At 31.8% G+C, this 23262-nt stretch overlaps 1 pseudogene; it reads left to right on the forward strand.

The window, feature by feature from the left end:
• Nucleotides 1-14116: 14116 nt before the first annotated feature.
• On the forward strand, nucleotides 14117-16892 carry LOC149544461 (receptor-like protein EIX2; annotated as a pseudogene).
• Nucleotides 16893-23262: the final 6370 nt, after the last annotated feature.

Raw genomic sequence — 23262 nt, forward strand, 5'->3', positions numbered from 1 at the left:
ATTTTAGGATGGCAAAGAGGAGGATACTAGTTTACCACCACCGAGAGAAGTGGAAGATTCTTGCTTGCAAAAATCAATGAGTAGTGTAAGTCCGTTTCTCATGAATTAAGGTCCATCTGCTAGAACTAGATTATTGGGTGGTGGAAAAGTCTACTCTATAATAGTGTGGGGCACTCGGCAATGGAGGCAGCTTATTGAGATTGATGAGATCCATCCTTTCAATGAACAATCAAGCATTCCTTGTTTGAGTTCCCACTTCCCCACCTTATAGCCAATCCAACCCCCCTTTCATAATTCTATACCCATCCCTCGGTGGTAGGGACAGAACTAAACTAAACGGCCTTTACTCTTGAGAAATCATATCATAACTTACTTTATTTGTGATATAAATATCCCATGCATGGCATTATTAAATGAAACCAAGTGTGTCCAATCCAATATCTCGATTTTGGGTTTTCCATAATCTCAATGGTGTACCTGCCTGCTGTTAGTTATAGTAGTGGGAATAGGTTGGACCTTGGTAATATTCACTCCCACTGCTCATCACTTCCACTCCACTGGCATGAATCCACTTTGAACTAGTCAATGTGGGGGAGATACGATTGTTATGTATTGACCTAGGTAATGGGGAGGACAATTCGTCCCCATTATGGTAATTCTATAAAAAAAATTATCTTCCCCCCATTCCCCATTTGTTTGCAATATTTCCACCTACTACCTTAGTCCCTGAGTATAGGTGCTGGTACCCCCTAGCCCTAGAATAGACTAAATATAGCACTTTACCAGCCCTTTTAGGGCTTATCACTATGCTATCTGTAGGCCAGGCTAGAGCCATGGGTCCCATCAACCATATAGCAACTACAGGTCTGAGTATAGTAGGAATCGCTCCACCAAAAATTGATATTTGAATGAAGAGACCAGCATAGAACTATCTCTAGACCAGCAAAGCCATTCATCATTGGGAATCACATTCGTTCTATGCCTATTCTGATCAAACAGGATTCAAACCTGAACCAGGTAAACCAACCACCCAGGTGACACCACATTGATCTATTTATGTAACATGCCTTGCCATCCATCTAAATAGCTAAGCTAACCGAGGCCCAATACCAAACCTTCCGAAGGTGCGTGGTTTTGAAATGTTGCAACTTATTATAATATTTTTAACAAAACAACATTATAGATAAAATATTAAAAACCTTATTATTATTTTAGTTAAAAAATAGCAGAATGAAATGAATGATAGACTGAGAAGGGTAGAGTCTAAACCTATGCTGATGTATTCTAAAGATAGATTTAAAAATAAGATTAAACTATGCAGATAAAAGATGCAGTAGAGACATTACAAGAACGCTCATAAGAAGGAATAATCCTCTGTGATACTTTGGTGGAGATAAGGTTTTGCCAAGAAGACAAATGTTGAGAAAGGTATACAAATTACAACCATTTCAGAGATAAAGATAAAGATAACACACATGACACTAAATAGATAAAGATAATTGTAGGAGTGCACGGTGGTAAAACAGATTCTTTTCAGCACAGGATTGTTGGTATCCTACAGTTTCAGATAGGATCACTTCCCTTGACTTATCTTGGCATCCCTATTGTTGTTTCCAGGAAGCCACGTCTCTTCTGGAAAAATTTGATTACCAAGCTTAAGGATAAGGTAAATCATTGGACTCATAGATGACTTTCTACTACTGCCCCGGTATTACATCCAGCCAAGAGGAGAATTTTTTTGAGGATCCCAAAATATAGCTAAACCGCCCGCACTGCCTGTTGCCCCAACACACTGGCATTGGCCACGAGACCAAATACTAGAGGTATGTTGGACCATAGACTCGACAGAGAGCTTAGTCTCATCCTCTTTTCAGTTCATTAGGTTCATGCATACTCCTCGTGAATGGAATAGAACTGCTGATTGTTTAGCCAAATGGGCATCTAGTCATGATCCGGGTTGGAATATTAGGGATAGGAGGCAACTGTCCTTTGAGATGGTGCAAGAATCTGATGATCTTGTTGCTCAGGATCGAGCCCCTTGTTGTATTCCTTTCTGTCTTAATAAATTTTTACCCCGCTTTTTGCAAAAAAAAAAAAGATAAGAGATGACAATGCTTGACAAAGGGTGAATAATCGCAGCTATATGAGCAAACTTGGGCCTTCAAGACAAAGAATAGAGACGATGCAACAAAGACAACTTTAATATGAGTTAGCACTTATTCACAAAAACTTAAAAAATGCAAAGCGTTGTTTCACAAGCACCACTGGAAAATTTAAAAAAGATAACAGTTTGAGTGAACTCGACAGTCTATGCATGAAAAGGAAGCGAATTTGGAAGGAGACACGCGGGGATTAGTAAAAATTGCAAAGGAGACTGGGCACAAAGATTGGAAGCTGCGTAAGGGTCCCTTACTTGCAAGATGAGAGGGCACGCTACACGCTACCTAAGGAGATGATGCAGAAAAATGCTATAAAAAGGAAGAGATATAAATATAACTATGTAAATGAAACCAGAATGAAACCAAATTCAACTTTCAGATTATATGAAAAGAATTGTGAAGGAAAATACATAAAGAATTATTTTAATTGTTATATTTTTATTAAAGATAGAGCAGTAGATAAATAAAGAGACAGCCTTGTTGATTTAGATTAGCCAGAAAATACGGAATATTGTTACAGAGCTTTTAGTGGTATGAGTTTAATGATAAGATTCAATTTCAAAAAGTCCAATAGAACTTGAGAAGTTAAATTTGATAAAAAAACTTTTATTGTAATGAAAAAATAATAAACCTGTTATAGCAAGGTTAAAGGAATATCAAATTTTTGATGAGTATAAAGATACTACTTGAAAATAAAAGAAATAAAAGAAATGAAAATATAATGAGAAATCTGTATGAGCAAACTTAATTTTGATATTTCAATAAAACCAATAAGAATAGTTTAACAAAATAGTTCTAAGGGTCCCTTGTTTTGGCAGCTTTCTAAGATAAGAGAAAAATATATACATGTATTTTTTTTTGCAATAAAATAGCTCTTTGGCAGCAAGCTTTCCAAAGGGGGTTAGAGAATGAAGAAAACTAAAAAATCTGCACACACAAAGTGTTAGAAAATAATATTAACAAAGGCACCTCTCAAGAGTGTCTCCAAAGTGTTAACCTTCACACAAACTCAAAACAAGGATTAGCAAGCTCTTATACCATGAAGTAAAGTGAAAAAAATGAAGAGCAATGAAATAATCCAAGTGAATTTGAAATGAAAAATAGTTACCATAAAACTTTTCACCAAAGAGATAATGGAATAAGAAAACTCCAATGAACAACCTCTAAAGAATCAACAAGAGGAAACAAGGATTTTGAAAGGGGAAAAGTAAAGAATAACCCCTTGTGTAATATTATGAATGAGGCTAAAGCCTATGGAAAAGAGAGAGAGAAGTAGAGCAAATAGCTGATTACAATAACATCAAAGTGATGTGTAAAAGAATGAGAGAGAGGCATCTCTTTTATAAAGATGAGAAAGGAGTTGTATGTGGTTGCATGTGTAACTCTCATTTCTATGAATGCCACCATTCAATATAAGTGTTTGCAAAGTGTCATGATCCTCTTAAGGAGGATAAACCAATTTCCTTGTAAAAGGAATTACAAAAAATGAATTGTCCTGACACATAGACAAGAGGACAAGTAAATGACATGTCCTCACATGTGTACTAAAGGAAAAAATACATGAAGGATACCTTGGTTTATCACAAATTAAATAAATACAACCAAGGAAAGATTAATAATTCTAACAAACTCTAATACTAAATTTAATTGAATACTAGATACATTGTTTCACACACACACACACACACACAAATAGAGAGAGAGAGAGAGAGAGAGAGAGAGAGAGAGAGGAGAGAGAGAGAGAGAGAGAGAGAGAGAGAGAGAGAGAGTTACAAACTTTCACCCTTCTCTCATAACCTCATAATAAAGGGTGAAGTGACAGGAAGAGACGAGGTAGAGAAAACATTGGAAGTGATGGAGATATGACATATAGCTAACAATAATGGATAATTAGGGTTCAAGATAAACATAGACACACATACACACACACACACGTGCATGCACGCAAACACATGTATATATATATATATATATACACACACACACACACACACAGAGAGAGAGAGAGAGAGAGAGAGAGAGAGAGAGAGAGAGAGAGAGAGAGAGAGAGAGAGAGAGAGAGAGAGAGAGAGAGAGAGAGAGAGAGAGAGAGAGAGAGAGAGAGAGAGAGAGAGAGAGTGTGTGTGTTATTTATTAAAAAGTAAAATTTTTTAAACTATAATCCTAACATTGAATTAAACCAAATTTAAATCTAAGGTTAACATTTACTTCACACTAAACTACCTTACCCTTTATCAAATACCCAATAACGTATATTTAAAAAATTAAAAAAAATTAAACTATACTCATAACATTGAGTTAAACCAAACTGAACTCTTATGTTAAGATTAACTTTATACTAAACTAACTTACCCTTTATCACACACCCAATAAAATATTGTTCCAAATAGTAAACCTTTTTTTAAAAATACTTGTAAATTTAATTAAACACTAGGTACCAAGTCAAACACAAAAAAAAAAAACTAAAGGAAATGTGAGAGGGTGTGTAAGAGAGACATGAGGTAGAGATAGAGGGTAAATTGGAGGAAGAGGTGGTGAGAGTAGGTGGGGTACATGTTAGAAGAAGTGGGAAAAGGAGGAGAGAGTGAGACATGAGAGTTGGAGTCAGAGGTTAAATAAATGGCAACAAATGATGAGACAATATGATAGCTACTATGGTTGACTTAGTCAATCCATGCGTTCAATTCAAACATAATGCTAACCATCATAGAGAAGATATATAGGATAACCAAAGCTTAATCTTGACCATATCATTGAAACAAACCGAATCCAATTCACTATTATGCACAAATCCAATTTTCATTAAGTACTAAAATGGAAGGTTTCTCTAGACTTGACTAAAAATTAAACACAACCCTAAACTAAACTCCATTGAATAAAAATATTAATAAAACCTAAATTTTATCAAAACATGACCATGAAAATGTAAAGGAAGTCTACCCCTTTTCACAATTGAATATTAAGATAAATTATAATCTAAACCTAACCATCAAACCAAATATGACATTACCAAAATATACTTTATTGCTCTAAACATAAATGAAATCTTATCATAACATGAAAATAAATTTTGATTGATAGAGACTTATAAACTATAATAAAATAAAATAAATTTATATAATGAATTATAATTTTAAATCTTGGGAGTCACCCATCTCAGATGCTACTAGCTATATATATTATATGTCACATAATATACATAGAGAAAGTCTATAGATATCATGACTTTAATTTACTATATATATATATAGTTTTAAAATATAAGTAACACATTGCATCATACTAAATAATTGAACTTTATGAACAAAATCAATTATGAATGTATGACAAATGCCACATAGTGTCATGTATTTGTTGTTATCATTTTTATAGTAATTGAATATTAGAATATAAATAATACATTTAGTATTTAAACAATGCACATATGTTACCTTTTGTTATGTCCTTTTAGTTTACATCTTTATAGGATAATTTTTTTGCATAGTATCTTCTTTGTTCTTCTCTCTTAACATGTCAAAGATCCAACTAACCACTAACAAAATTTACCTGGCTCATAATGGACTCAAGGGAGGATTCCAATTGTGCTCTCATAGGATTAGTTTTCCTGCAAGCTTTTAACCTACTAATGATTTCTTATACTTCATTTATCCCTCTTTCTATTTCATTCATTATATTGTCTTGGGTGCCAGCAAGAGGTCTTTCAATCAGTGGAGGTTCTTGCTCTTCCTCATGAGGGTTTTCATTTTGATCTTGTGGAGGGTTTTTATTTTAATTTTGTTGATTAGGTTGGGAATTTGGAGGTAGATTATTCACATTTCCTAATAAGAAACTAATTGCATTTTAAATAAATAAGCCAAACTTGAAGAAAAACTTAAAAAACAAACAAAACAATGCTAAAACATACAAAACAATACAAAAACAAGATTAGAAAACATACATGATGAATCTGATCTTGATCTCCGGTGATGAGGAGTTATTTTGAGGAGGAGAACAAGAAAAGATTTCACCTTCTACAAAATGTGTGCATGCTGTTGGTGGCGGAGAAAGAAACCAACAAAAGAAAACTCAAAAAATTAGATTCTAAAAAGCCCACACGCACACTTGAAAATTTGAAAAAATAAGACGCGTGTCATATTTTTGGCACAACAAGTTGGTGCATTCGCCCTGATGTTAATTTCATTTCTTTTTGTTTAATCTACCTCTTTCAATAGATTCTAGATTCAAATTTAATTTTAGAAATTCTAACAACATCAGCAAATCCTTCAACTTTGCAAGTATGATTATCAGCTCATTGAATTGGAATATTTGAAGGTTCAAGTTGCAAAGAATCAAACACCTATCTATAAGATGTAACATGTTGAGAAGCACCACTATCAACAATCCATTCTAATCATTTATAAACATTGTAACTAATAGTGAAAGCATGACAATTTTGATTGCCATGAGATTTTTTGATTAGTTTGATGATTATTCATAGGTTTCTTATCATTTTTCTTTTAAAATAATTATTAGTTAAATTACCATCTTTCCCATAATAAGTAAAATGGGGTTTTTTATTAGGACTATTCTATTGATTGGGATGGTTATTATTATGATTTGTATTTCGATTATTATTGTTGTTAAAAGAAAACCTAGAATTAAATCTATTATTGTAATTATAATTATTGTTAAAGTTATGATTATTATTATGATTGTTAATTAAATTATGATTATTATGATTATTTGGAGAATTATTATGATCTAAATGGTTTATCCCAAATTAAATAAATACAACCAAGGAAAGATTAATAACTCTAACAAACTCTAATACTAAATTTAATTGAATACTAGATACATTGTTTCACACACACACACACAAACAGAGAGAGAGAGAGAGAGAGAGAGAGAGAGAGAGAGAGAGAGAGAGAGAGAGAGAGAGAGAGAGAGAGAGAGAGAGAGAGAGAGAGAGAGAGAGTTACAAACTTTCACCCTTCTCTCATAACCTCATAATAAAGGGTGAAGTGACAGGGAAGAGACAAGGTAGAGAAAGCATTGGAAGTGATGGAGATATGACATATAGCTAATAATAATGGATAATTAGGGTTCAAGATAAACACACACACACACACACACACACACACACACACACACACACACACACACACACACACACACACACACACACACACACACACACACATGCACACGTCCATGCATGCACACACATGTATATATATATATATATATATATATATATATACACATATTTATATATATATAGACAGAGAGAGAGAGAGAGAGTGTGTGTGTTATTTATTAAAAAGTAAACAAAATTTAACTATAATCCTAACATTGAATTAAACCAAATTTAAATATAATGTTAACATTGAATTTACACTAAACTAAATTACCCTTTATCAAATACCCAATAACTTATATTTAAAAAATTAAACAAAATTAAACTATACTCATAACATTGAATTAAACCAAACTTAACTCTTATGTTAAGATTAACTTTATACTAAACTAACTTTCCCTTTATCACACACCCAATAAAATATTGTTCCAAATAATAAACCTTTTTTTAAAAATACTTGCAAATTTAATTGAACGCTAGGTACCAAGTCAAACACAAAAAAAAAAACTAAAGGAAATGTGAGAGGATGTCTAAGAGAGACATGAGGTAGAGATATAGGGTAAATTGGAGGAAGAGATGGTGAGAGTAGGTGGGGTACATGTTAGAAGGAGTGGGAAAAGGAGGAGAGAGTGAGACACGAGTGGTGGAGTCAGAGGGTAAATAAATGGCAACAAATGATGAGACAATATGATAGCTACTATGGTTGACTTAGTCAATCCATGCATTCAATTCAAACATAATGCTAACCATCATAGAGAAGGTATATAGGATAACCAAAGCTTAATCTTGACCATATCATTGAAACAAACTGAATCCAATTCACTATTATGCACAAATCCAATTCTCATTAAGTACTAAAATGGAAGGTTTCTCTAGACCTGACTAAAAATTTAAAACAACCCTAAACTAAACTCCATTGAATAAAAATCTTAATAAAACCTAAATTTTATCAAAACATGACCATGAAAATGTAAAGGAAGTCTACCCCTTTTCACAATTGAATATTAAGATAAATTATAATCTAAACCTAACCATCAAACCAAATATAACGTTACCAAAATATCCTTTATTGCTCTAAACATAAATGAAATCTTATCATAATATGAAAATAAATTTTGATTGATAGAGACTTATAAGTTATAATAAAATAAAATAAATTTATATAATGAATTATAATTTTAAATCTTGGGAGTCACCCATCTCAGATGCTACTAGTTATATATATTATATGTCACATAATATACATAGAGAAAGTCTATAGATATCATGACTTTAATTTACTATATATATATATATATATATATATATATATATATATATCAGTAAAACATTGCATCGTACTAAATAATTGAACTTTATCAACAAAATCAATTATGAATGTATGACAAATGCCACATAGTGTCATGTATTTGTTGTTATCATTTTTATAGTAATTGAATATTAGAATATAAATAATACATTTAGTATTTTTGTTATAATATTCTGTCTTTGTAATAATTTAAAAAAAATTCTAAATTAATTCTAATAGATTAAATAGATATTGGTTCAAGTGAAAAATAAACATCTTGAAATACATTCTATAATACCTTAGTACAAGCATTATCATACGAAATAGTCTAAATATCTTATTAGGATAAATGTTGGATTAAAAAAATAGATTAAAAGAAGGTTTACCAAATTCATTTATGGCATGGTTTAAATTTGATATGGTTTTTAAATGTTAAGTTCACCACAAAAGTTTAATAATAATAGATTTGTTGTTGCCTCTTTAATTCTACCAAAATTCTAAAAAATGCTTCATTAGTTGAATTTGAGAGATATTAGGAGATTAATTTTAATCTTATAGATTTTTTATACTAATATTTATAAAATCAATATTAATATCAAAGTAGAAAAGGAAAACGTAAACTAATATTTACCTCAAAATCTTGCCTAAAGAAAATCAAGATGGAGGAAGCTTGAGGAAAAGGGGGTCTTATAAGACCAAATCATATCAACCAATTAAATTTTAGGAAAATAATGTCTTTAACATGTAAAATTGATAAATAAATAAATAAAATTTACAAAAATTTAAATGATCCAAAAATAGTTATCTTTAATGGGTGGAAATTAATTTGGTAATAGGAGAATGTGAATATAATAAGATAAATCATGTGGTAATAGAAATGGATTTATCATTCATTTTAAAGAGAAAATTTTATTTTGATAATAATAATAATAATGGCAATAATAGAAACATTTATTTGATAAGTAGAAAATATGACATGAGAAACTAATTTAGAAAAATAAAGTATTCAAACAAATTAAATAATTAAATAAAAAATAATGACTCGTTTTTGTTTATTTATTCAAAATTTAGGCTATGGACTTTTATTGTATGATTCTTTATATATTTAAATTGATTTTAAATGCGATTGCATTGAGAGTGCTAGATTTGGAAGAATTTGTATTGATACTTTGATGAAATTTAACAATTTAGAATTTTTCAATAATCTTTCAAATTTCACATTACCTTTTATGCAAACTAGTTTACATTTAAGAAAAATCAAACCTTGTTGGATGCACAAAAGAGAATGACTCTAATAATTGTTAGATATAAAAATTGAAATATTGAAATATACTTAGATTATTTTGATTAATGGTTGAATAGATTAATAAAATACTTATTGATTAATTTTAACAAATAAAATCAACAAGAACAATAAAATTAATTATAATATTGCACATATTCTACCATACTTAATTTTGAAACATAAGCAACACATTGCATCCTATTAAAAAAAAAAAAACTTTTATCAACAAAATCAATTATGAATGTATGATAAGATAAATCATGTCTAACTAAGTTTGGTAATAGAAATAGATTTATCATTTACTTATTATTAATTCTTTCTTGCAATCATAAAAATAGAATTATAATTATAAATCTTAATAAAGTATACTTATTTACAACATACATAATAATATTTTATGGTTAAGACTACAATTAATATGATTATTATAATTATATTTATTATCAAAAAAATTGTTATCACTTTCGTAATTAATGTAACTATAATATTATTAAGTTTAGACTAAAACACTCATTGAAAAATTACAGATTAAAGTTCTCGTCTAATAATTACATATTAAAGCTCTCCTTGAACCATCACTATAATTTGCAATGACAAGTACTATCCACTATGTGACACTTGTTTATTCATGGTTGAAATGTGTACACTTAGATTTTTTTATGAGTGCAATGAAAGCGATTTGGGCATATGAGTGATTTTTTCACCTTCTAGTTAGTAACTTCCCAATTTTACATGTTGTAATTCTTAGTTTTATTTCTTTAGTAAAACATAAATATTTAGAAATAAATAATAAGTTTTATATTTTATAAAAGGTTGTCAAGCTTTTTTAAAGTTTTAGAATTGATATTTTGGCACAATTCAAAAAGAAAATTGTAGTTTTTAGTAAATACTTAAAAATAAAATATTTGAACAAAGTCAATAATTAAATACAAAGAAATAAATAGAGTTATTATCAAGATTTTATATCAAGTTTTATTATTAAAATCAATTGTTTCATGATTAGTTAATAGATTTATTAGAAATTGATTAAAAGCTTATTTTAAAAAATTAATTAAAAATTAAAAATTAAAAATATAAATTTAATTAAACAATTTATAATTAAAAATATTTATCAAATTTGAGTAAATTGGAAAATTTGACTTTTAATGAAATGTTAATTGAGATTGCCTCGAATTGATTTTTGTATAGTGTTTGAGTTCCTTTTCTTTATAGTTTTTTTTCCTATAGTATATATAAATTAAGGCATAATTTGTAGTCTTTTCCATCATTTTAATATTTGTATTATTAAATTTTACATATCTTATTTCAATAATTTCAACATTATAATGCAAATTTGATTAATAATGATGAGCTTATTAATTGTCAAATTGCTAATGATACTACCCTTTTTTTTGAGTTCTCTAATAGAAATTTTAAAGCCTTGCACGCTAAAATTGATCTATTCTATTCTATTTCTGGTGCTCATATATCTCAAGCCAAATCCATTTGCCTAGGATGGGAAGAGCAACCTCCTTGCTGCTTTTCTCAATATAACTTCCAATGGGGTGGTCCCAGCAAGATAGTCAAATATCTTGGCATCCCCTTCTCTATTGAACCCTCGCTTAAAGATATGTGGTCTTGGATGAAGGAAAAAATTGATAAGAAGCTCAATAAATGGCATAACAGGTCCTTATCTCTTGCTAGCAGAATTCAGGTTTGTCAAAAGATGTTGTCTTCTTATAGTATTTATTATTCCTCTGCTTGGATGTTCAATAATTATTAGATTTTAGAAATCCAAAAGGCTATCATGCACTTTCTTTGGTCTAATGGTAAAGGTAATAAAAAGATGCATGCGGTCAAATGAGACTGGTGCCATACTGACAAATTCCTTGGGGGGCTAGGGCTTAAAGACCTTAAAATTCAAGGTATTGCCTTATCTGCCAAATGGATCTTTCACTCCATGGAGGGTAATAATCCTTGGAAGGTGCTTGTTAGGCATAATATTGAAAGAGGTTTTCCTAAAAAAGCTAGGACTTGGATTTTGTGATCTTATTGTTGGCAATTTCCCGGTCACTGTCCAAGGTTCCACTATTTTCAAATCCATTTGGAGAGCCTGGGACCATGTCAAGAACTTTATCAACAACAAGGAGTTTTATGATGATGAGCAGATCCATTTGGTGGAACTTGCACCTGAATGGTAAACCCCTAGCCCTCTCCCAAGGATGTTCTGCCAGGTTATGGGCTAAAAAGGGTATTTCTCAGTTTGTTGATCTTTTTGAACAGGATAATATCATTCAATGGGATGAGCTCAAGAATAAGTATAATATTCCTGGTTCGCACAAAAAGACCTATAATATGATTTTTCAGGCTACTAAAAATCTTGATACTGTTTGTCATGTGGATTCCCATAGGCACTTAAAGTGTAAGTTGCCAGATGGGGTCATCATGGCTAATCTCAAAGCCAAAAATATTTATAGAATCATTGATCGCAATGAAGATATTATTCATCACATTAACACTATTTGGTATTCCTCTTTTGATGCCGATTCTTGGAAAAAAGTATTTTGATATTCTGTGGAAAAGTCTTGTTGAACCTAAAATTAGATGTTTTAAATTGTTAGTTATGCTTGATAGACTACCCATTAAAAAAGATGGTCATGATACTGACATTTGAAACTTATGCAAGCTCCTTCAAATAGGTAGACATATTTGATTTGATTGTATCTTTTCTAAAGAAATCTGGAATATGTTTGGTGTCTTTTACCCTATTAATGTGAATATTTTAGAAATTGTTACTCGTCATATCAATGGTCCTCATAAGGATACCAACTTATTTTGGAATATGTTGTCTTCTAACATCCTCTGGCAAATCTAGAAGTGTAGGAAGGAGGAAAGGTACCAAGGTAAACCGAGAGTTCTTACTATTTTTTTTTGAAAACTCACACATCTTAAAATTTTTCTGTAGGTTCACACTACTATGATGTTAGAAAAAGAGAAGCTGAGGAAATTTCTTAAGGATGGGCATGCCATCTTTTTCTTCTATGAGCTAAAGCATGGTTATGAGTGGAGGAGAACCCTGGACGAGTTGCCGACATTCGAACAAACTTGTAAAAGACTGAACAAAGAAATCAGGAAGAATGTCAATACTAGGAAAGAAGAGTTGTTTATGTTGACTCAGTTATAAGAACATAATAACATTGTTTGGATGGAGGGCCCGCTTGGTTGGATGACTCGGGTTGATACCCACTATGATGTCCTTCATTAGTTGTTCGCTACTTCCTTTTGACCCTCTTTTGTATTTATGATTCTCTGATTTCATTGTGAGGCTTGGCCTCTTTGTTGATACTCTTAGTGACATATTTTTTTATTTTTGATCTACCTATAGTTAATATAAAAAAAATTGATTAATAAATAGTTCCATGCTTCCACTTTTGTGTGTTTATCTCTATACAAAAATTTATTTTCCAATTCCAAACATATAAAGTAAAAATGAGCATGCATTCATACCAAAAAAATTACTTGGTCAATAAATTTTAATTTATTAAAATTAATGTGTTATTATAGTATAATTATTTATTATCTTAGTTTTATTAAATCTTATCAAATCTACTAGAAAGTTTTTATTTAGATATATGCGATCATGATGAAATAACATGTCTAGTTATGTATGTAAAGGGTGTAAATAAGAAGAATTTAAAATCTTATTTAATTATTAAGTACCATAGATATATTGTAAAAATAATAAAATATTTTAGAAGGAATATGTATTAAAAGGAAGTAAGAAAACATAAAGATATTATTTTTATTATATAAAGTGGGAAAGAACTGTCATCTACTATGAAAATTTTTGAAATGGATTTTTTTTTTTTTAAGATGAATGATTGTAATGTAAATCAATATTTGAAACAAAACTATCCTCTTAATTTAGATTACTACATTCATGAATTTTATGAGCCATAAAAACATTGTAATGATTTTATTTCAAATTCAAATAAATTTTAATAACCATCAATGGCCTCATGAACCCAATTCTTATCCAAGCCAAATAAATAAGTTTTTATAAATTCTTTTAATGATAAGTGAGTTGAATAGGTCTCACTAATTTCTTACCCACTAACACGGAAGCTAGTAATAAGGTCGCTCACTATCGAGCAGTTAAAAAAGCCTTGGACTTATAGACAAGATGTAATTTAGTTTCCAAACATGTATTGGTATGGGAATCCTGATACTAAGTTCACATAATATATTTCATAGAGATATGAAATCTAAATTCAAAAATCTGATTTGAATATAATGTTTCATATGCCAGAGTTGCCTTTGCAATCATTACGATATCATGCTCTTTCTTCTGCTTCACCTCTCCTCCTGCAATGGCATGCACCCTCCATGAAATAGATCATCTTCTAGATTTCAAGATAGCTGTTGTGGATGAGGCGAAAAAGCGAAGCTCGTGGCATGGATTTAATTGCTGCACGTGGAGTGGAGTCAGCTGTAACCTCCACATAGGCCATGTTTTTGGCCTGGATTTGGGTGGATACAATTTGGAGGGTAACATCTCTAGATCGCTGTTTCAACTTGAAAAGTTAGAGCACCTCAATCTGAGCAACAACCTCTTCAATGGTAATCTCACTCCACATTTTATAAAGTTAGAGAGTCTCAGTTTTCTCGACTTGTCATATTCTAGAGATGTAAATGAATTCTCTGTAAGTGAATTGCATATGAATTTGGAAAGCTTATCAAATCTGGTGAGCTTGGAATACCTATCTCTTGATGGAGTGAGCATCTTTGTAAGCAAAGATTGGGGTGGAACTGTTTGCGGTTTATCAAACCTTCAACAGCTCAGCATGTCTGACTGTGGGCTTATCGAACCAATCCCAAATTCCCTTCTCAATCTCACTTCTCTCCTCCATCTTGATCTTTTAGATAATTCTTTGTCAGGAAAGATACCTCCTTGGTTTGAAAATGTGACTACCCACTTTCTCTCACTTGATCTCTCTGAGAATTACTATCTTGGAGGAAAGCTTTCCTTCATTGCACAGAAAACATCTTTGTTGCTAACCAGCGTTGATCTTTCATCGACAGCTGTGGAGGGCCAAATTCCATCTGGTGTAGGGAATATCTCATCCTTGGAGAGTCTCGCCCTTTCATATACCAACATTGAAGGTGAGATTCCTCTCTCCATAGTCAATCTCACTAAACTTGTTCATTTGGATCTGTTCAATAACAAGTTAATCAGGACAATCCCACCTTCATTGGGATCACTTTCTTCCCTCTCTTATCTTGACCTCGGTTACAATCCATTAAATACCTCAGTTTTGCCCACAGTTTCAGATCTAGTCAACTTAAGATCCCTTTATCTAGACTCCATCAATCTAGGAGGCTTCATATCCCTTTCCTTTTTCGATAATCTCACTAGACTTGAATTGCTTGATCTTTCTTTCAATCACTTAACCGTGAGCTTTGATCCAACCTAGATACCACGGTTCGAGAAGCTCAACTTTTTGGGACTAGGTTCTTGCAGTTTAGATAAAATTCCACCATTTCTTGCCAGTCAATATAAATTGGACCATTTGGATCTATCCTTTAACAGTGTGACAACTATACCATCCTGGATATGGGAATTACCATGTCTTACATATTTGAACCTTAGTTGTAATCAATTAACAGGTTCATTTCCATCCAAACTAACATGCAGGACTGATTTGTACCTGGATTTGCACAATAACAGCTTACAAGGTGCTCTTCCTCTTCCTGTTGTTGGTGTTAAGATGCTGGACGTTAGCCTGAATCAGTTCAATGGTTCTATTCCCACTGATATTGGTGAACATCTTCAGCATATTGTGTTCTTATCATTGTCGAGAAACAATCTCATCGGAGCATTCCAGACTCTATCTGTACTTCAGATTTGGAGTTTCTTGACCTTTCAAATAATATGCTCACCAATGTGATTCCTCCTAATTTAACCAGGACTTGCTCGCTCCTCAGAGTTCTAGACTTGGCGGGAAATCATCTACAAGGTAAAGTGCCAGCAGAATGGGGAAGCCTGAAACAGATTCATACATTGAAGCTCTCTGAAAATTGATTGAGAGGAGTTATTCCCTCATCCATTTCAAAATGTCAAACTCTGCAAGTACTTGATCTGCAAAATAATATTTTTGTGGGCACTATCCCTTGCTGGATTGGAAAGTTATCATAGCTGCACGTCTTGATTCTGAGGTCCAATAAATTTCATGGAAGTATCCCACCCCAAGTAACTGGTCTTCCGAATCTTCAGATTCTAGAACTTTCTAGAAACCACTTTTTAGGGCCCATTCCAAATAATCTTACAAACTTGGTTGCAATAGTCAATGCATCACAGAGTGATCCAAAACTTCTCGAAGAAGATACTTCAAAGTATTTACAAGACATACGGTGTATACAAATAAGATTGATATTTCCTGGAAAGGTCGGGATGCTGATTTTGTCAAAATCCTTTTCATTCATAAATGTATTGATCTCTCCAGCAACAACTTATCAGGAACCATTCCTTCCCAAATGGGATCTCTTCGAGGCTTGATAACTCTTAACCTTTCAAGGAATCATCTAAGCGGTCAAATCCCCAAAACATTGGGAGGCATGGAGCAGCTAGAGTCTCTTGACCTCTCGCTAAACAGGTTGAATGGAAAAATCCCTTTAGAACTTCAGTTGCTTAGCTATTTGGAGATATTGAATCTGTCTTACAACATGTTAGAAGGAAAAGTACCCCTTGGAGGGTAGTTCCTAACCTTTGGGCAATCATCCTACTTTGGCAATCCTAAGCTAAGTGGGATTCCATTTAGCAATACAACATTCTGCAACAACTCTGCTGACTATGGAAACTGCACCAGTATTGAGACAAATGGTGAAATAGAGAATTCAAATGATGAAATGGTGGGATGGGCAGTTGGACTTGGATTGAGTTATGGTTTGGGATTCACTACTGTGATTGGAATATTGACATTCAATAGTGGGGTCAGAAAGAGAGTCTTCAGTGTTTATGATGCTCTGATTTTAACTGTTGATATGTTTATTAAAGGGCCTAGGTGAAAGTAGAGGGTTTAATTAGTATACCGCTACTGCGAATTCCTGCCTCTGATCCTGTAAACAATTCAATGAAAAATATGCAATATAATTAGATATGTAAGTAAGAGGGAATAGATGAAAGTAATACTATTGTATGGAGGGTTTTATTAGTATTTGGCTAGCGTAAATTCCTGTCACTCATTCTGTAAACTTTCTAACGAATAATATACATAACAAGATATGCAGCCCACATTTATATCTTTTCCAGTAGAATGGGTTTTCTTCTTCAAGTGGGATATTTAAGCGCAAGATGAATCCCAAATTCTATATCAATAAATAAGTAATTAATGAAAAGTATATATTTGAAAGGGATTAAATTATAACATTTATTTTCTTAAATTATTTTTAATAATTGGGATTTGGAATTAGTTGAGTTTTTCTAATTTATTATTTCAAATAAAATAATAATTTTGGAAAAAAATGTATCTCTCTAGTTAAAGAAAATTATTTTGGAGAGCTATATTAGAACTTTCAATTCAATTTAATTGTAGATTTATTTGAAAAAGAATAATAGAACTTATCATAGTCATTATATAAATAGAATCAGAATAGTAACTCAACTATTTCAACAACCTCATAAATCCCATTTTTATCCTAAGTCAAATCAAGATCTTTTATAAATTTCTTGGGGGCCTCCATTAAATAAAAAAAATTAAAATCTTTTATAAATTCTTTACCTATAAATGACATTGAATAAGTCTCACTAATTTCTCACCTACTAAATGAGAATTAGTAACATGAATTCCCTTACTACAAAGTAGTGATAAAGTCTTGCACAAAGATGAGATGCAATTTAGTTTTCATCACATATCAAAGCTGAAATGAAAAAGTTGTTTTGAATGTTACGTTACACCTATATGCATCAATTGACCAAATTCATATCTAATCATTCTTAGTCTTATGTAACATGAAAATGATATAAACAAAACTATCATAATTTAGATGGGTCTACATGATATTGAAATGGGAATATGTAAAACATTAAACACAAGATAAAATTAATTATTATTTTTGTAATAAAAACTCAAGCCAATTTATTTTTTAACATACTTAAAGTTTATGGAGAGAGGTTCCCTTTCACTTAAGAGAGTAGTGCTTTTTGTGAGGGTTTAGTTTCTTCTGCCTTGGGTTGTTGTTGTGAACTTGGAATTGGGGTAGAGTTTGGAGCCTTGGCTTGTGTGAAGAAGTGGAGTATGTACTCCTTTTTTTCCATACAAATAGGTGTTTGGGAGGATGAGTTCCCTTTCTATCCTCCTCAAGCTTTTTTGGAGTCCTTCTAGTACATTGTAGGAGGAGGGCCTTTTTTTTACGCTTCTAGTTTTCTGCTCTTACTATGTGGGTTGTTGGATCTAGGGAATCTGGTGGCTGAGTGTTGGCCCCACTTTTTAGAACCTTTTTTTCTTGCCACCTTAGGGTCATTTCCTCTTGTTCCTTTTGAAAATATGACTAGGTTTTACATTTTATTGGTGGTAGTATTTATCCTATATGTTCTATTGGTTTTGTGCATTCTGTGGGGAGGGTGGGTGAAGTCATTTCCTCTTCTTTGTTGATTTTCATGTGGGGTAGGAGGTTCTAGTCTAGTACTCATTTGGAGTTGAAGTATATGCTTCTTTGTCTCAACTCTTATTTCTCTTGCTTCTTTGAAAGATTTTCTTTATAGATCTCAACAATCTTCTCTTATAGTGAGTAATGGTGGTTGGGGGTGGATATTTCTCCCTCTTAACTCATTGAGTCCTTATGTCTTTTTAGCTCTATATTTTTTAGCGACTTTGGTGGGTTTTACATGAAAGTTTTGGCTAGCTAGCCACTTTCTAACTTTCATTGCAGAGTTGGGGGTTTCCTATTGCCCTCTCTTGGTGGGATTCAATGGTTTATTGGTGGTTTCATATACCTCTTCCAATAGGGGTGTTTTTATTCTCCTGGTTTCTTCTCTATATGACTCCTAGTGATATGGAGTCAGACCCTACTAAGGTGGGTTCTCTTCTTTTGGTTATCAGGGAAGTAGGAGTCAATTTGCATCTAGTTTTTTACTTTTATAATGGGTTATCATATGTAGATGGTTGAATGCATGAAAAAAAAGGTTTCTAGTGACACTGTATTGTCTTTCCCTAGTTTTAGTAGATGACATAGCTAATGTTATGGGCATGAAAGGTTTGCTTAATTATGATTCATAGGGATATTAGTTTAAGGTTCTTGTAGAAAACTAATAAAACAAAATAAACATGGTAAAAGGATACCCAGGCCCTATCAAAATGCATAGTTTTTTGGGTGCTTAATTATGGTGGAGTTTGTCGTATGGTGAGTCTACCAAACCCTATACAAGGTACATCGTACAATACTTTCCTTGTATGACCATATGATGTTGGGCATGATGGCTCTATATTAGTACAATGAAGCAGTATGGAAACATTGGTAGGATGGTATAGTAGTAAGGTAAGGTCAGTATGATGAGGGTTGAACTAGTACAATGAATCTAGTATGTTGAAACAAGTACAATGTCAACACTAGTATGTATGGTATAGTAACAATTTTGGTACAATGATAGTTATGGTACATTGATATTTTCTAGTATGATGTTAGCATAGTGGCAGTTCTGGCATGATGCTAGTTTCAAATAGCAATTATGGTATGGTGACACTCGAGGTAAGGTGTGAGCCATAGTTGGTTGACCATTTGACATACTGAATTCCGTAACAAATTTCATTATATATAAATGTTTTTGGGATGTTTTAGAAATGATAGGTTGAAGTAGTGAAGAGAAAAGTGTCAAAGTAGTGTAACGTTAGGTTAATTATAATGCAATATGAGCCTATGCGAAAATACATTGTTGTTTTATGCAACATTGGTTATTGTATTGCAAGGAAGACATTCAGACTTTTTGGTGGTAGGTTTTTACCAAAAGGGTTTCCCATATAAATTTGGTCTCTTGTATTTATTTTGTGTGCTTTTTATTTTCTATGTACTTGTTTCTTCTGCTTATATCAATATGTTGAAGTAGATTCAAACTCTTTATTATTTCCCTTGTAAATTTGCATTAGGAAGACATTTCCTCAAATGTTATTAGAGCTAAAAAACTTTTTGTTATCCTTGTTGGTTAGGTTTGGTTGTTTGTGTCTAGTGTGGTTTCACAAACTAAATTCATCTAGAAATTTAGATGGCAAGTATATCAAGGAGAATAGACATTGAAAAGTTCAATGGTACACATATTAATTGACAAAAACTTAAACTTGAAGATATGATAGTTGATTGAGATTTGTGGATCACAATGTTTGGTAACAAACATTCAGGTATGAAGCATGAAGATCATTGTGATCTAGTGGATTGAAAGGCCACAGGAATAATAAGGTTGAGCCTTGTAAATTCTATTCTATTGAATGTCCATGAAGATAAAATTTAATGTTTTCTATAGAATAAAATGGGAGATAGTTATCAAGAAAAATTCTTGGTAAACAAACTCTCTCAAGATCAACAGCGGAATAACTACGAAAGATCATCTAAATATTTTCAATAAGATGGTTGCATAGTTAACATTTGTTGGCATGTCTATTAGTGGATAAGAGTGTTCCATGTTATTGATGTGCATCAAAAGTACCACCATACAATTTAAAATGTATGAAGTAGGTATTGAAGTTCTTTAGAGGAGATGCAAAGGAAATATTTTGAAGTGGCTATAGACACTCTCACCATTTGAGAAAGATTGAAGGACAAAATCAAGAAGGATATGAAGTTTGAATATTCTGGGAAGAAGTACAAAGTGAAGTGTTCGAACTGCAAAAATGATTATCATATCTAAAAGGATTGTAAAGAGAAGAAGAAGAAGAAGAAGAAGAAAATGAAGAGTCCTTGTAGTATTCTCTGAGTTATGATGAAGATGCTAGGGTAAAAGTACAAAGCTATGTCACCTTTCAGGCTGACTTATCAAAATGACTGAATTTGAGTATTTCTATCTAAAATTCATTTTTAAAAAAAACATATGACCTAGATAAATTCATTCTAGGTAAGTTATATATGGTCTCACACTTTTCCAATTGGAAATGTCTATTAAATGCATGTTTTATACTAATTTGTATCCAATTACTAAAGAAATAAAATTATTTTAGATGTTTAAATAACTCTTACTATTTTTTATGATATTTTTTTAATAACATATAAAAACCATTTTATAGAGCTTAGAGTCAAGAATATTCTCATGTAGAGTTTATAGTGTTTTAATTAGATATAGTATATTATAATTAAAAAACTCCACAAACATGTATTTTAACACTCGAAAAGATGTCAATTTTGAGAAAGAAAAAATAATTAAATCATATAGAAAAATCTAAAAATTATATAACATTCTAGAGGAGAGAGTCCTCTTCTAGAATGTATAGTTCTTCTCTTGGTTAGAATATATTTGTTTTGAAAAATGTGGTGGGAGATGAAAACTATCAATTTTAGGTTCATCACATTAATAACCATAAAGATAAAACAAATTTCAAGATAACCTTTTCAAAATATAACTAATTTAGAGTTTCTAGATGAACCAGATTGTAAACTCTAAGCTCTATAGTGATCATGGAAAATAGAAAAGAGAGAATTACCTATTTAAGGAAGTATAAAGAAAAACTTTAAGGGGTACATGTGCAAAGAGAAAGGTGGAAAAGAGATGCACAAGGGTGAACACAAGTGTGTAAGAGTGAGAACAAAGAAAAAGGAATTGCTTGCACATATGTTGTTGAAGTTGATAACTGAATCTGAGTAGAACGATTAAGTTTTGATTTTAAGGGGGGTGACTACTTGAAGAGTTTTCAAGTGAACAAAGAACAAAGATGACAACGGGGACTTATCAGTGAATTACCACATGAACTAAACCTCCAAAAGTGAGTTGTAAACATACATATCAAAACCCTACTATTTTCTTTCTAATCATTGTAAATAGTTTGTATTGAAATCCTTTTAATAGAGCTTTACTCAATAGTCATTTGAAGGACTTAACAGTCTATGTAAATCCATTTAGGAAGGTGACATTCTAAATGGAATTATAAAAGTCCTCTAACAAGGCCACTCCTAATAGGGTGATTAAATCCTCTAACTAGCTCACATTTAATAGTGTGTATCATAACCTTTAACAAGGTTGGCTCATAATAGAGCTCACTTAGAAAGAGTTAAAAAGTTGTGACATGTTGTTGGTAGTTTTTCCCAAATTGGGTTGAATTTTTTTATATGTTTTATATTTGATGATGTTTAATTCAGCAAAGTATGTTATGCTTAGGACACTAAGTTTTTATTAGTCCAGTAGAGATTGAGCAACAACATGATAAGTAGAACAATGAATCTTTTGATGTTTAAATATTCAAATGGTACTTATGGACCTTGAGTAATTGATTCACCCACCCTCCCCCCCCTGCTCTTAGTTATTGTAAACATTTCTAACAATTGGTATCAGAGCTAGTTGCTTATAGAGAAAATTTTGAAGGTACTTGAAGCTAAAGATCACAACTCACAAAAGAGAGGTGCCAAAATTAAACAAAGAGAACTTTTCTGCATGGAAAACCTTGATGAGGTTGCATATATGTAGTATAGGTGATGTATGCCGAATATGTCCACTAAAATAAAATCAAAGATATATGTCCACTAATGCCTATACATGTGTGTATCCCTATATCTTCTCCTTCCCATGAGGGGAAGAAAAAAAAATCCCTAGAGGTTTTCGGTCATTGCATGGGAGGAGATGATGGGGATGATGTGGTTTTCCTCATACACTCACTCATCCTCTTATTTAGGCTCCTCTCTATTTGGAGCTGGTACAAACAAAGTATATATGAATCAATAATTATTATACGTTGAAATCAAATATATGGACACACAAAATTAATTATTTTCTTACCGCCATCAAATAGTCACTCTGTACATCCACCTCAAAGGTTCGAGGATGATCGGGAGTAACAAGGCCCTACAACAATTCAATCAATATAATCACTAAATCATACTTATAAATACCATTTGAAATTTCAATACTAACTATTATAAATAACAATTAAAAATATGAAAGCTCTTTCATGCCTCGGTCAATGGCTCTGAACTAGCCATCGTGGCAAAAACTCCACAATCGGTTCCAGACTGATGAAGATGAGGAGCCTTTGATGTCAACAACTACAAATCATATAATACAATTTACATGTTTTTTTATAGAATATAATATAATCAAATAAATTAAATTAACATGAAGCAAATGTACCTCTACGAGCTCATATCATGCCTAGGCTCAGAGTCACTTCTGAATATCGATGGTCCAGTAGAGAACAAATGCACATGGATAAATTTTTTGTCAATCCTTTATATGATTAATTAATAA

This window comes from Cupressus sempervirens, chromosome 8, assembly GCF_028749045.1.
Source record: "Cupressus sempervirens isolate cs-2001-9-10 chromosome 8, ASM2874904v1, whole genome shotgun sequence".
Lineage (NCBI taxonomy): Eukaryota > Viridiplantae > Streptophyta > Pinopsida > Cupressales > Cupressaceae > Cupressus > Cupressus sempervirens.